This window comes from Taeniopygia guttata, chromosome 3, assembly GCF_048771995.1.
Source record: "Taeniopygia guttata chromosome 3, bTaeGut7.mat, whole genome shotgun sequence".
Classification (NCBI taxonomy): Eukaryota; Metazoa; Chordata; class Aves; order Passeriformes; family Estrildidae; genus Taeniopygia; species Taeniopygia guttata.
Window position 1 is genome coordinate 83,097,837 of NC_133027.1, and position 13,413 is coordinate 83,111,249.

The 13,413-nt window shown below is 37.3% G+C and overlaps 1 protein-coding gene across 5 annotated transcripts in view; it reads left to right on the forward strand.

Annotated features, from left to right (window-relative positions):
- SMYD3 (SET and MYND domain containing 3) overlaps nucleotides 1-13,413 on the forward strand; it is a 385,012-nt gene that overhangs the window by 283,671 nt on the left and 87,928 nt on the right. The gene's annotated exons all lie outside the window — the stretch shown is intronic.

Genomic DNA, 13,413 nt, shown 5'->3' on the forward strand with positions numbered 1-13,413 from the left:
TCTTGGATGAAAGTGTAACTGAATTACAACAGTCTTTCACTGAGAAGTACTTCATTTACAGTAAGTTTAACTATAGTAATTTTATCTTTCACATAAGATGCTGCTACCTTGTAAAGCTACATTTAAAAAAACTTGCTGTTTTCTTCCCTGGAATAATTGGAAATCACAGTTGGTAAAGCAACATTACAAAAGGTCATGTTTTTTACAAACAAAAAAGCCAGAAGCTAGAATTATACAAATTAGTTGAAGCAATACCTCTGGGTATCTTTTCCATGTAGAAACACATTTTTACATAACAGTGTTTGTGAAATTGGCATCCGTCTGTCAACCATATGAGACAGATGATACGAGTCTAATCAAAGTTAGTGAATTGTGGTTAACAGTTCAGATATGTTTGAAACAGTAATGTTTAGCTTGTTTGGGTTTATGTCACATGAACAGATTTTACATTCCAAGGGGTTTGGCTGTAGTTTGACTCTGGGCTTATTCAGTATAAAAACCAGTGTGTGACATTAGGGCAAGTTGTAGGAAAGAAGAACAAAGGGCCTGAGCTTTTTGTTGTTGTTGCACCATATTCTTATTAAATGGTATTGTAAGCCTCACAGGACAGGGAGAAAACAAAGAAAACTGGGATGCAGAACTATGGAGTTGGATAAAACAATTTCTATTAAATGCAGAGCTCTGGGTCACATAGAGGGTAAGTGATTTGACCAAAGCCAAAGAGGAAGTATGTTGCAAGTCAAAGGCTGGAAAATTGGTGCTCGTGTTCTCAGTTATTTTTCTGCAGGAATTAATGGGCATTGCAGGCAAATAACACCTTTTTTTTCTTACTCACTGTCTTCTAGTACTTGCTACATTTTGTTTTACGTTTTTATGACACTGAAAAAAAAAAATCCAGGAAGGCAGTAGCTGCTATATTTTTACTGAAAACCCTATTAGTATGTCATGTATTCTACATTTGGCACCACTAGAACAATGACTTTTGACTAAGTGTATAGCCATGGGACTGTCCTAATTTTCATTGTTACAATTTTAACTAATAAAGTGATATCCCTGCAGGTCATTTGCAACCTGCATAATGTATTTGCTGAAGCAATGTCATGTAAATTAGAATTGTGAGAAGATGATTGTAAATTATTAAGTTGGCATGTCTAGAAGTTACTGCCCTTGAGCTGAGATGCAGCAACTGATTGTTGCAAGCCTCTCTTTCATGACAAGTAAACTCTAACTAATTTAACGGTAATTCAAGTCACTATGCAGTGCCTGACTGTCTGACCATACCTTACAATCTATTCTTTTAAATACTTTGATTTTTTTTTTTTCACTACAAAGTCTGAAATTATTCACAAGCTACCTAAAGCTTGTTTATCTGACAGAGTCAATACAAGGCTAACTTGGATGCTTCAGAAAATGAATTTTGTTCAGGGATACGTGTGTGTGGCACTGGAGGCCACTGCTGGTTTTAGATTCTGTTTCAGTGGGGGTGCATGGCATCTCACCAGGCAGAATGGTTGCTCTGGCATGGGAACTGAACACTCTGTCCTTGGGTACAGTGTGGCTCCTGTATCCTCTCTGCTGCCTTTGAGTTTGCTGTGTTTACTGAAGTCAACAGTGGTAGATGTTGACATCTTTGTATTCAGTAGCTAATATGGACTTATCTTGGAAGTCTATTAAGTGTTGCCATTGCCTACTAAACATCTCTATATAGATATAATTTTGGAAGGAAGGACAAGGCATGAGACAGAATCATCACTTAAGATTCCTTTATTCAGTCTAGACTTACATAGTATTGGCACAGGCATAGAGTTTTTGTGGCTGTCAGTGAAGTTCTTCATAGCCAGAGAGTAATCTTCAGAAGAATGAGATTTTCAGAATGTGACAATAAACAGATATGTGCTGTTGGGGGAGCTTTTGGGACAAGACAGGCTTCCAGAATACAGAGTGCAGACTGATAGAAAGTTGCTCAGATCCTGCAATGAGTGCTGCCAAAGTAGGGCTCGAGCTAGACGGTTTAAAAACCTAGACAGAGATTGTATCAGGCGTATATTTAGAAAATAATTATACACATCCTTTTGAATATATAGAATGATGGTGAAAATTGTATCATTCATCAGGCATGTTGGTTTAACAAACCAAGAGATGCTGTTAGAGCCTGAGAACAGTGAATATATAGAATGATGGTGAAAATTGTATCATTCATCAGGCATGTTGGTTTAACAAACCAAGAGATGCTGTTAGAGCCTGAGAACAGAGACATCGTATCTTTGTGAGAGATCCACAGGCACTTGATTTCATTCATCCACCCACACAGTCTGAGATAAGCATAAGAAAATTGTTCTACTTCAAAAAGGGAAGTTAACTGACTTGAAAAGCTGTCTTGGAAGTCAAGGACTTTTGTGATAAATCTTCTAAAGTTTTATTTGATCAATTTGCTGATTTTTCCACATAAGAGTTGGTTGGTTTTATATTTTCATGTTCTCAGAGCAGAGAATCCACATTTTGACAAATATACTGCTGTACAGCAAAAAAGAGTGCTATCAATGAAACTGCTGTCAGTACAATTAATGTATTTATTGCCATTTTCTTTCTTGTGATAATGTTTAATTCATTCTAACCTTAACAGAGATACATGTTAAAAAGAAATGAGAGTGAATCTCAGACAAAAAGAATTTAGCAATTAGTTTGGCCTAGGTAGAATATTTAACATAACAAAGAAAGCAACCAACTTTCTTCATAATTACATTAAGTTTTTGTCACTGTCTGATGGATCATTCATTGCTATAAATTATATCAGTACCACGTGAAATCTGCTTGAACCATGCTGATATGCATGGCTGAGGAACAGGTCTAGTATTAAAAACACCTGTTGTGTCTCAGAAGTTGGATGGTCCTAATTGTTACAAGTATGGTCACATTAGCACAGGCATCTTCTAGTTGTTTCTTGATTTGAGAAATCAAATAGTTCAATAGTAGGATATGCATACTGTTTCGCATTGCTATTAGAAACATTTATTGTCGTTTTAGAATAATGTCTTTATTTTTGTTGCTGTGTGCTTTGGAGTGATGGGGCTGGTTGAGCTCCAAGTGCCTGACTCCTGCCAATTTAGAATCAAACTTAATTTAAAAAAAAAAGTCTTACAAAGAAGAAATTCCAGGAAAATAATTCAGAAAACTCCCCAAATCTCATAAAGGTTATTGCTTAAGTTAAATGTGCTTGAATTGTATGAGACTGGCATTTCAATAAAACACTCAAGATTTTGCAAGATTAAATCTAGTTTAATCAAGGTTAAATCAAGGTTAAATCTAGTTTACAAATTATCCTTAGTGTTCCTATGAGGGGTTGTCTCCTCTCACTTGGCTGAGCCCCAGCTGCATTTGATTATGATCTCCAGAAGAGACATTGTCTGGGTAAAACATAGCTCAGGTACCCTGTCCTATTTAACACCAACACTTTGGTTAAAATCTTGCTTGAGAACAAAGCATCTGGTCTGCTAATCTAAATGTTTTTGTGCTCCTATATTCATGGCATCTACAGAGTTGCTTTAACTGTCTTGCAGGAAAACTGAAGAAATGTTCTTGAAAGCAGCATGAATATGCAATAATTTGCATTTTTCTTTTACTTGGTGTTGTTATTGAGGCTTGTGGACCCTAGAAGGGAAAACTGGTATTTCCAGTGAGACTATGACAAGATTTGCCTTGTATTCCTGCAGAAGGCTTGTACTTTTGGCATTATTCACAGAAGACTATATGCAGTATGTGTACCTGTAAAAGCATATACGAAGGCTTCAGAGAACCAGAAATTTGTTTAAATCATTTTTGAGATATGATGCAATCTTGAGCAAATGCGTGTATGATCTGAAACCATAACTTTTCTCACAGTTTTTAAAAAGTTCCATATGGATTTGAATTAAGACTCTCCAGTTAGGGCCTTCTGTGAAAACAGAAGGAAGTAAGTTGCCATTCATCCCAACCTGTTTCTCCTAAAGTGGAAAATAGTACAGATTTCATTGTGCACTTTCAATGACTCCAAGAAAAATAGTTAATAGTATTTGTCCACTCAAAATGAATAGCAGTGAATGTTTTTGTAGATACATACATTATTTTCCCACATGCATTATTTTCCTACACACATTTATATGCACCATTTATATGTGTTTTGGTTCACTCAGGAAAAAAGCCCATTTTTTTCTTTCCTAAAATTCATTATAGATAACTTGTATTGGAGCCAGAAACTGCACATGCTTTCAATATACAGACAAGTGTATAATTTTGGAAAATACACTATTGATGACAAATTGTTTTTCTTGTGTGTAGTAAATGTTTGACTACTGAGGGCTGTGGCAAGTACTTACCACAGAGGGCTATTTCTTCTTGAAAGAAGAGGAAGGGGCAAGGCAGTCTTTTAACTCTTTTCACATGTTCTTCTTTCATTGAAAGAAAATTATTTAAATTCTTCCAGAATCTGGTTTTCTTGTCACACCTGTTTTAAAGGCATCTGTTTACTTACTAGTTTTCCACTAAAGCTGCTTTCTGTAGTTTTTTAGTTAGGAGTCTTCATCTGTCATGGAGGGTAGGAAGGAGGAACAGAAGGTATTTGCTGTCAGGCGAATAATTACGTTTCTGTTGTGATTATGTCTTAAGTACTGTAATCTTTTCCATGACCTGGTTCACTGAAGAAAGCAACTGATGTAAATTGTCCCTGTGCACAATCAGTTTGGGGGCTCAGAGCTGGGACAGGCCAGAACCCACTGGTGGCTGCCAGGCACTGACAAGAAGCTCTGTCATATTTGTGCTCTGACAGCCTCAGGATTTCCTGGTGACCAAGGGCCCTTCCCAAGGAGCTTCACTCTGGGGCCCAAGTGACTTTCTCAGCTCACTGGGAGACAGAAGCCAACTTAGACCTTCTCAGCCCCCAAGTCAGAAGTGTTTGGGAAGTGTGAATGCTAGCAGGGCACACAGGAAAGCATGCCAGCTCTGTTGGGTTTAGTGTTGGATTTGGAGCATGACATCTTTAGTGCTGGGTGTATTTTCTGGGTGCCTTCCTGGCCTGGAACAGTCAGGCCCATTTGAGGGCATAGATTGCAGCCCCCACTTGCCCCCCTTGACTGCCAGAGCCCAGGAAAGCTGTTCCTTCCCCAAGGCAGCTGTTCCCTCCCTGTCCATGCTGTGGGTGTTGAGAGGCAGCATCCCCCCGCCAAGGCAGCTGCAGCGTATGGGTGTGTGGGTCTCAGATTCAGTCAAAGAGAGAAACTGAGAGTTTCTAGCCAGGCAGAAGCCTGGGAAAGAGTTGGAAAAGAATGTAAATAATTCTTTATCTCTCTTGTTAGTCACATTGTTTATAGTTAAGTTCTATATGGGTTGTTTTCACTTCAGGACCAATAGAGTTGGTCCTCACGAAGCTCTGTATAAAGAGAGGTGCATTTTGAATAAACCAGAGTTTTACTCTCAGCAGCTTCTAGTCAGTCTTCTCATTCCTGTCCTGCCTCGACAGCGGCAGGGTGGTGAGGGCCATGCAGCAAGGGGACAAGGTGGGCTGTGCAGCCTCTCTGTGCTCTGGCATATCACAGAATCACAGAATAGTTAATGTTGGAAGGGACCTCTGGAGGTCATCCATTCCAACCAAGGCAGTGTTATCTAGAGGAGGTTGTGCAGGAGCATATCTGGGTGGGTTTTGAATGCCTCCAGAGTGGGAGATTCCAGGCCCTCCCTGAACAGCTTGTTCCAGTGCTGTGCCACCCTCAGTGTAAAAATATCCTTCCTCATGCTGAGGTGAAACTTCTTGTATTTTACTTCATCCTCTCACTGGGCACCACTGAAGGCACAGCCTGACACCATCCACTTGACACCCACCTTTGAGATATTTATATGCATTAATGAGATTAATGAGATCCCCTCTCAGACATTTCTTCTCTAGACTAAACAGGCCCAGCTCCTTCAGCTGGTCCAGATTACTCATCATCTTTGTGGCCCTCCTCTGGACCCTCTCCAGTAGCTTGTTATCTTGTGCTGTTTGGCTGCTCTTTTCCCAGGTACTTCAGAGGTCTCCCTTCCTGGCTTGTGGTTGACATTTAAAAAGCACTCTTCAGCTTTATAGGTTTTGGCTGCTGAGGAGATTTTTTTCCAACTCCTCTTTGTGTTACCCCCTTTTGTGTTTTCTGTTTGATGAGTTTGCTGTGTAATGGTCATGCAGTAATCTGCATAAGTGGAGAAAGGCAAGTTCAGGCTGAAAATACCAGCAAGTACCAGAGAAGCAGCATAGGAGCTGCTGTCCAATTTCACAGCATCATGCAGCCAAGACAGAAGATGTGAAATAATACATGGCCCCTTAACTGGCATAACATGAACAACACTGCGCCTGCAGCTGTACTACAGCACTGCACCGTCAACATGTGCCACAGGGAAGTGTAAAGCCAGGAATCCTATTTCAGTTGTGGATTTTATGCTTCTGTTATTTTCCAAATAACATTAAGGTTTTTTTTTTCTTTCTAACCATAAACCTGTTGGATACAGTCAATGACTTCAAGAAAATTCCTTTGTATGCCAAGCTGCTGCTGAGGTGCTTTGTATCCTTGGTGTTACATTCAACATCTTTATTATGCAGTTCTGCATTTGCATTCTTCACAGGGGTGTTGTAATGCTTAACTAATTAGTGTCTACACGTTGTTTGATGTCCTTGAGCACACAGAAATATAAAGCTACACATATATAGACAAAAATAGTATTTCAGGCCTTCTGGAATCTGGTTTCAACCTGTAGTCAAAAAACTGAATTGCCAAAGTGAGAAGCAGGAATGAAGCTTTGTGAGAAGCTGCAATGAGGAAAGGAAATCCAAAAGCACTACATTTTTCTTTTCTTCTTACTGATGAAATGTTCTGTCATTTTACTTCCCAAATTTGGGGAAAGAAAAATGACAAAAATTGTTATTCCAATAATGAGATGATACCAGGAGAAGAAAAGAAAATTTTATTCCCAAAATAAAAGTTCTCATCGTGGTCTGGGTGAGAATTTCTGTGTGGGGAAAAAAATAAAGAATCAATATTTTCCAAGATTATTGTTCAATTAATTGCTACTGTATTAGGGCAGGACTTCTTCCATTTTGTCTTTGGGATTGTGATTTACATTTAGTATCTATGTTGCAATGTAATATAGAAAACTACAATAAGTTAAAAGCATTAATTTTTAAGTCAGCATACATGTCTGCAGATGTAGCAACTATCACAATTTTAGTATTTGAGTGAATTTTTACTACATAGTTCATGGTTGGTTCATGGAGTTAAAAAATAGCAACAACAAGAATGAAAGGCTCAAACTGATTTAAAATAATTTTTGACAGATTTGCAATTTGCTATCAGGGATTCCAAAAGTAAAGAAAAAAGCTGCTTTTGGAGGGTAAATGATTTCTTGGAAATTATTTGCTTGTTGAAATGAAGGGAATGAACAGGCTCAGATGTTTATTGGTTTAAATATGTAGCATTTTTATTTGTGAATTATTTTGAAACTGATAATATCTAAGCTCAGTTATTGTGCAGTTAGTTACTATGGATACTTGGTTTGCAAAATGTGTGGCTTTATGGCTAACTTCTGCCAAAGACCATATTATTAAATAACATCTCTTTTTTTAAACTAACACATGAAATGACATGACTGTATGTTCATAGTCATGCACACAGATCTCCAGAGAGAACTCTGAATAAGTAAATATCCATGAGATTTATTTTACAATTGTCATTTTATATGTCTTGGGATAGATGTGTCAGATTTGTATAAATAAAGCTTTTTAAGTAATGGCTTTTGTTTAGACGTTCTGACTAAAACATCCCTGCTTCTATCTTCCCACATACTGGTAGTGATGCAGCTCTTCTAGAAACTGATCAGCTTTCTTGACCTTTGCTGTTGTTATCCAGTCTTAGGGAAGTATTGAAGAACATATCATTTTTTAGTTATAAAGACCAAGTGTTCTTCATTTGATTTCCCACTTTAACATGTTTCCACCGGTAAGAGACTTCTGCATTAATTTTGTTAAGTATTGTCAAGTACTACTCAGTGGCATATGTATTAATAAGCAGCATGTAAAAAAAGTCACCCTGCACGGTTGTAACTGTCTTCTTCCCATCTCATGCACAGATCCTGGGATTGGTGCTCGTCTTCTGCCTTGGGAATCCTCCCAATGGCCAGATTTAGCATGAAAATCATATGTGTATTCAACAGAAAATAAATTTAAAGTTAACATTTTCTTTCTTACAGTGGTCCCACCAAAGGGACTTAATACACAGTAAGCCATATAACACAACTAGGTATAACTGGAATAGCAATATTCAAGTGAATGGGTGAGCCTTTCATGGGGCTTTGGTTGCAGGGTGATTTACTGAGATGGGTAAGAAATGGCAGCAGTAACCTACCTGTGAGCCACCCTTTAGAAGGTATTGAGAAAACTCAGCTGAAAACAAAACTTCTCTGTAAGTGCTTGCATGAGCAGGGTCTCTTTCTAAATCAAGAACAAAGCATGGATCATTTATTTCTCCATCATCATATGACTGAATAATTTGTACAAAGTCAGGTGACAATCTGAACCTTTTTACTTTTAAGTCAGCAGAAGAGATAATTATGTGGTCAAGGTGTCAGTACTTGTTTGTTCAGTCATTCCTACGATAAGACAATTGGCAGTGCAATATCCATGTGATAGGTGCTGACCAGGTGCAAAGGTGTCAGTGGATGGGGTCCAGTATTTCTACAGCCCCCTTTCCAAGGCAAGGTGTATGATTTACATAGCCCATCTGTCCCACTGATATTAACTCCTTAGTTAATAAGAGACAGACTTTGTGAATTAGTGAGTGTAGCTTGGAGCCAGGGACCTTGAGATCCACGGGCAGGTGAAGCTTCAGCTGCAAAGGGTTGAGTTCAGCTCTGTGTTTTTGAGCAGAGGCAAAAGCTACTCCTGATCACTGATTGCTGCACTGACACCTTCAGGATCACCCCTGCAGGCCCTTAGTGGTAAGTACTGTGTCTGAGCTGGATTGCTGCATAGAACTACTGGGGGAACTACGTTTTGCAATAATTTTAAAAACAAAACTCTACCTATATTCTTTTGCAGCCTGCATATTGTAACTCATTTGAGCTGCTGGTGGAGGAAATTAAGTACCATTAGCCTTGACTGGTAGTTTGCCAGATTCTCTCCTTCACACTCTACCCACATACTGTTCATAAGAGCTAATTGCAAAGCAAGTTAGCTGTTTGATCTTTTGAATACATCATCTCATGTAGTTTTGGGTTCTATTTTATTTCTCTTTATTAATTCAGTCATTTTGTGGTATCTGTTACTTTTTCTTCTCCTGCTTGTTATCTTTGTTAAAAGTCATAGACGTGTAACTCAAGATTTGGAGATGTAGTTTGGAGAAAAAGATTTAGAAGTCTAAATTTCACCCTAAGGGATGATTTTCACGTACTTGATTTCAATATCTTACACAATCTGACCAAAACACTTAGATGATCCGTCAAGTAGTAATAGTTCAAAAGATACTTCCATGTGGTACTATTACAGTGAGCATAAAATGTCAAAAAGGTAATAAAAGTGAAGCTTAAGTACTTTGTTCATGTCAGAGCTTTACCAATGAAAAGGGGCACCTGTTTCCACTTCACAGAGGACGTGGTATTATTGACGGTCCATTGAAAAATAGCTGGACTCAGTCTGGAAAGACTAGCCACAAAGGCTAGATCATGATTCAGGCTTTCAAAATATTTTGCGTTTCTGTTAGGATTAAAAACAAAAGAAAAAACCCACAAAAACCACAAAAGACAAAACCAAACTTAAACCAGGGCAGTATTTGGTATGTGAAAGCTTGATATTTTAGATTCTTGTTATAAGACATAAAGGTTACAATTTTTACAATTTCACAGAGCTGATTTATATTTTAAATGAATGGCCAAATGTAACAAAGCATGTAAAATACTTTAAAAGTACATTTTAACTGTAACTTGAACAGGAATCGATGGAATTATTTACTATTTCTGTCATAACATGTAAACAATAGAATTATTCCCACATTGGTGGAAAAAGGAATGACTGTTTCTACTTAATTTGTTCTCATATGGCTCTTATAACCAAAACTAAAAATGAAAACTTACCTAATGTGATTTTGTAATTTTTTGTTTTAAAATCTTATTGTATCATGAAAAATTCCTTGGATGTAAATATCTTAGGTTTTAGAATTAGTTTGTAGTTTTAACTTGTTCTATTCATGAAAGTATAACAATTTAAAGGTAAAATTTTCATATGCAGCCAAATCAGATGAGAGACAAGTTATAAATGAAAGGAAAATATATTCTTAAATAATCATAACCAAGTAGTCAGCTTTGAAGGTCTTAATTCAGAACAGAAGAATGTATTTTGACATCTAGGTTTTTGGCATGATGTTTGTGTAAAAAACAGTATGGGCATTAGGAGGGGAGTCAGTGTCATAAACTGTAGGAAAAATGCAACAGTAGATTTGAATTATCTTGTGCCTTGTGGATCATATTTTTGATCCAGTTTTGCAATTTCTTTAGTTTTTTGGTGATTACAAGAAAGCTTTGTGGTGTAAACTTGAAGATTTTGTTTGGAGGTGGGGCAAGGAATTTGCTAGGATCCATGAGTACCACTGTGACCAAAAATTATTGTATACTTTGCTGTCACCCTGCATTTTGCCAGGTGTACTAGAAATGCCAGCTGCTTCTCATTGCTTGCTGAAATCACAGTTTTCTTTTTTTGGGTACATGTAAAGATCAGGTGTGCACAAAAGGGAGAAGAAAGCTCAAAGTAAGGACAATGAAAACTGTAGATAAGGATTTTCTGCAAGTGAATCTGCATAACAGGAAAAAATAGCATGAAGCATTAGGAGACTGTTGTGATTCAAAGGGGTATTTTGTTAATATTTTGTTAGTTTTTTAAATCTATCACAGCCCTCTCAGCCATCTTTCTGCCTTGGAATATATAACACAAGACCATTGTAATTTTCTCAGTGAATGGAGTGTATGTTGGGACTTTGAAATGCAGAGGTTGTGTTCTTAAAGTGTCTGATATCCTGAATCTAGGTTATGAAGACTATTGACTTAAATTAAAAATCGTAACATAAAAGAAATTGCATGAAGGCATCAGCTTTCCAGGGTGCACTCTGGTAATTACTTGCCTGGTCTTGAATGTATAAATGAGATGATACAACTTTTCCTGTAAAGATACTTTGATACTTGAACGTACCCAAAAGTGTCACTTTCCCATGGAAAAATGTATTGTTATGGCAGAAAATGTCAGTATATCATTTGAGTCTTGGGAAAACACAACCATTTTTGATAAATGCAAAGTTTCTGTGCCTTTCAAGGTATCTCAAGCTAGGGGGGAAAAACCGAAATGTTATTTTTAAAAATGTTTGCTCAACATCCAGTTACCCTATTCAGGCTATCTAATATCACAAATACTGTATTGGTTAAAAAAAAATGGATTATTATTTTATTATTTAATGTTAGCATGGAACATTTGTAGTGAAGAGCTTATGTTAGGAATTAAGCAAATCAAAGTTTGCAGACTGTCAGGTATTTGTTTTGTCTGAATTTTACAGAATTTTAAGCACGCAGAATTAGATTACTGAACTTCAGTGCTCCGAGAAATTTTATTTATGAACTTTTTTCCTACCTGATTGCTGTTCTGTGTAACTTATCTGGTACCACTGAAGTCACTGCCAATTTACATTAAAATAAGTGTAAATTTTGTGCTCTTATTCCTGTTGCAAGCTTAAAAAAAACAAACAAACAAAAAAACACCACCATGTGAAGTTTAGACAAAAATAAATGAATAGGGAGTAGATTATTTTGTTTCAAGCTCTTTTGTAAAAAAAGTATCTCCTTTATTAATTAATAGTTGCTAAAAGCATATTTCTGAGAAGTTGACAGACTCTGTTCCTGACAGTTGGATTTAGTTCCTCTTGTAGGGGTGGGAAAAGCCCTGTTCATCACAGAAACGCTCTTAGAAGATTTCTTTTCTGCTGAGTTTGTGGAAGGGCAAGGGTGAAGGAGCAGGGAGAAAATTCTTTTGCTAACACAAGTATTTCCTGTAGACAGCAATTACATACAGGTCTGTGAACTTTAGTTAGCTACCCACAAACATTTGAACCGTGAGCTCAATGCAGTGTTTGTATAACCTTCCCTTATTTCCAAGATATCTGGTAGCAACTTTTAAAAATTAAATACTTTTTTTTTTTTTCCCGTTACAAGTGAAAGATCAAATAATGCATTTTTTTGACCATTTTCTCACCAATTTACAGCCTGTATACCCTGAGAGAGTTCATTAAGTATAAAGAATACACAGAAGTTCAGCTTTATTGTGACTTTTTCTGCGAGCTGTGATTCTAGCTGTGCTACTTTATATCTAGCTGTTTTACAGTGTTTTTGTCAACTTATTGCTAGATGTTCTTTGACTCAGAGTTCTCTGAGATTAATTTAGAGTAAATTGTTACTTTTTTTCTGTGGCGTTTACTCAAATGGAGGCGTTGCTTAATGCTGCCTCTAAGTATTGCGTGTTTTTTTCTTAAATAGTAATAGTGTATATTAACAATGCAGAAAATCTGTATAATGGCTACATCTAATCTGGTACAGTAAAGAAAAACACTGTTTCAAAGGAAAATGTATTCCATTCAGTTGTAGGTTGAACAATATGCTGGGAAATTTCTGTTTTGTTGAGATAATGGTCTTCTCCTAAGGAATCCTGATGGATGGAGTGGTGTTTCTGGGTATTGGTTTTGGAGTAGAGGCATTGTGGGTTCTGAAAGCCTTGTTCCCATTGAACCACCCAATATATATACATAGTTCCTTCTCTTGGCATAAATAGCAGTTGTTTTCTACTAACACCTTCAAAAGTAAAAAGGAATCCAAGTGAAATATGAAAGGGGTTTCCTGTGACTTGGTGGTACCACCTATTCAGTCATTTCTGACTGGAGCAGGTTGTAGCATCCAGAGCCTTTCAAGCAAAATCCCTTGACCGGGCCTGAGAAATGCAGCTCTGCAATGTTCTGATGTAGATCCTGGGTGCCGCATGCACCCTGTGGTCCAAATGAGACCAGGACCACAGAGCAGGATTGGGGTTTTTTAGATTTACCTCATGTTAAATATAGCATAAAATGCTCGCAAATTCTCTGGCATTGTTAGACGTCATTGTCTGACTGTGGTTTCTCATCAAATAGAATTGTCCAAGAATGTTGGACTAGAACTGGGAGAATAAGAAAATGAGCAGCATCAGTACAAAACTGGACATGTATGTGCTGTGTTGGGACATGTCCAGTGTTACGAAATTCTAAAAACTGAATTATATCAACTGTTTCGTCATCATAGCATTGTTTGGAAAAAATGGCCCCAAAATAGAGGTATAAAAGAAATGCAGGCTGGAAATCC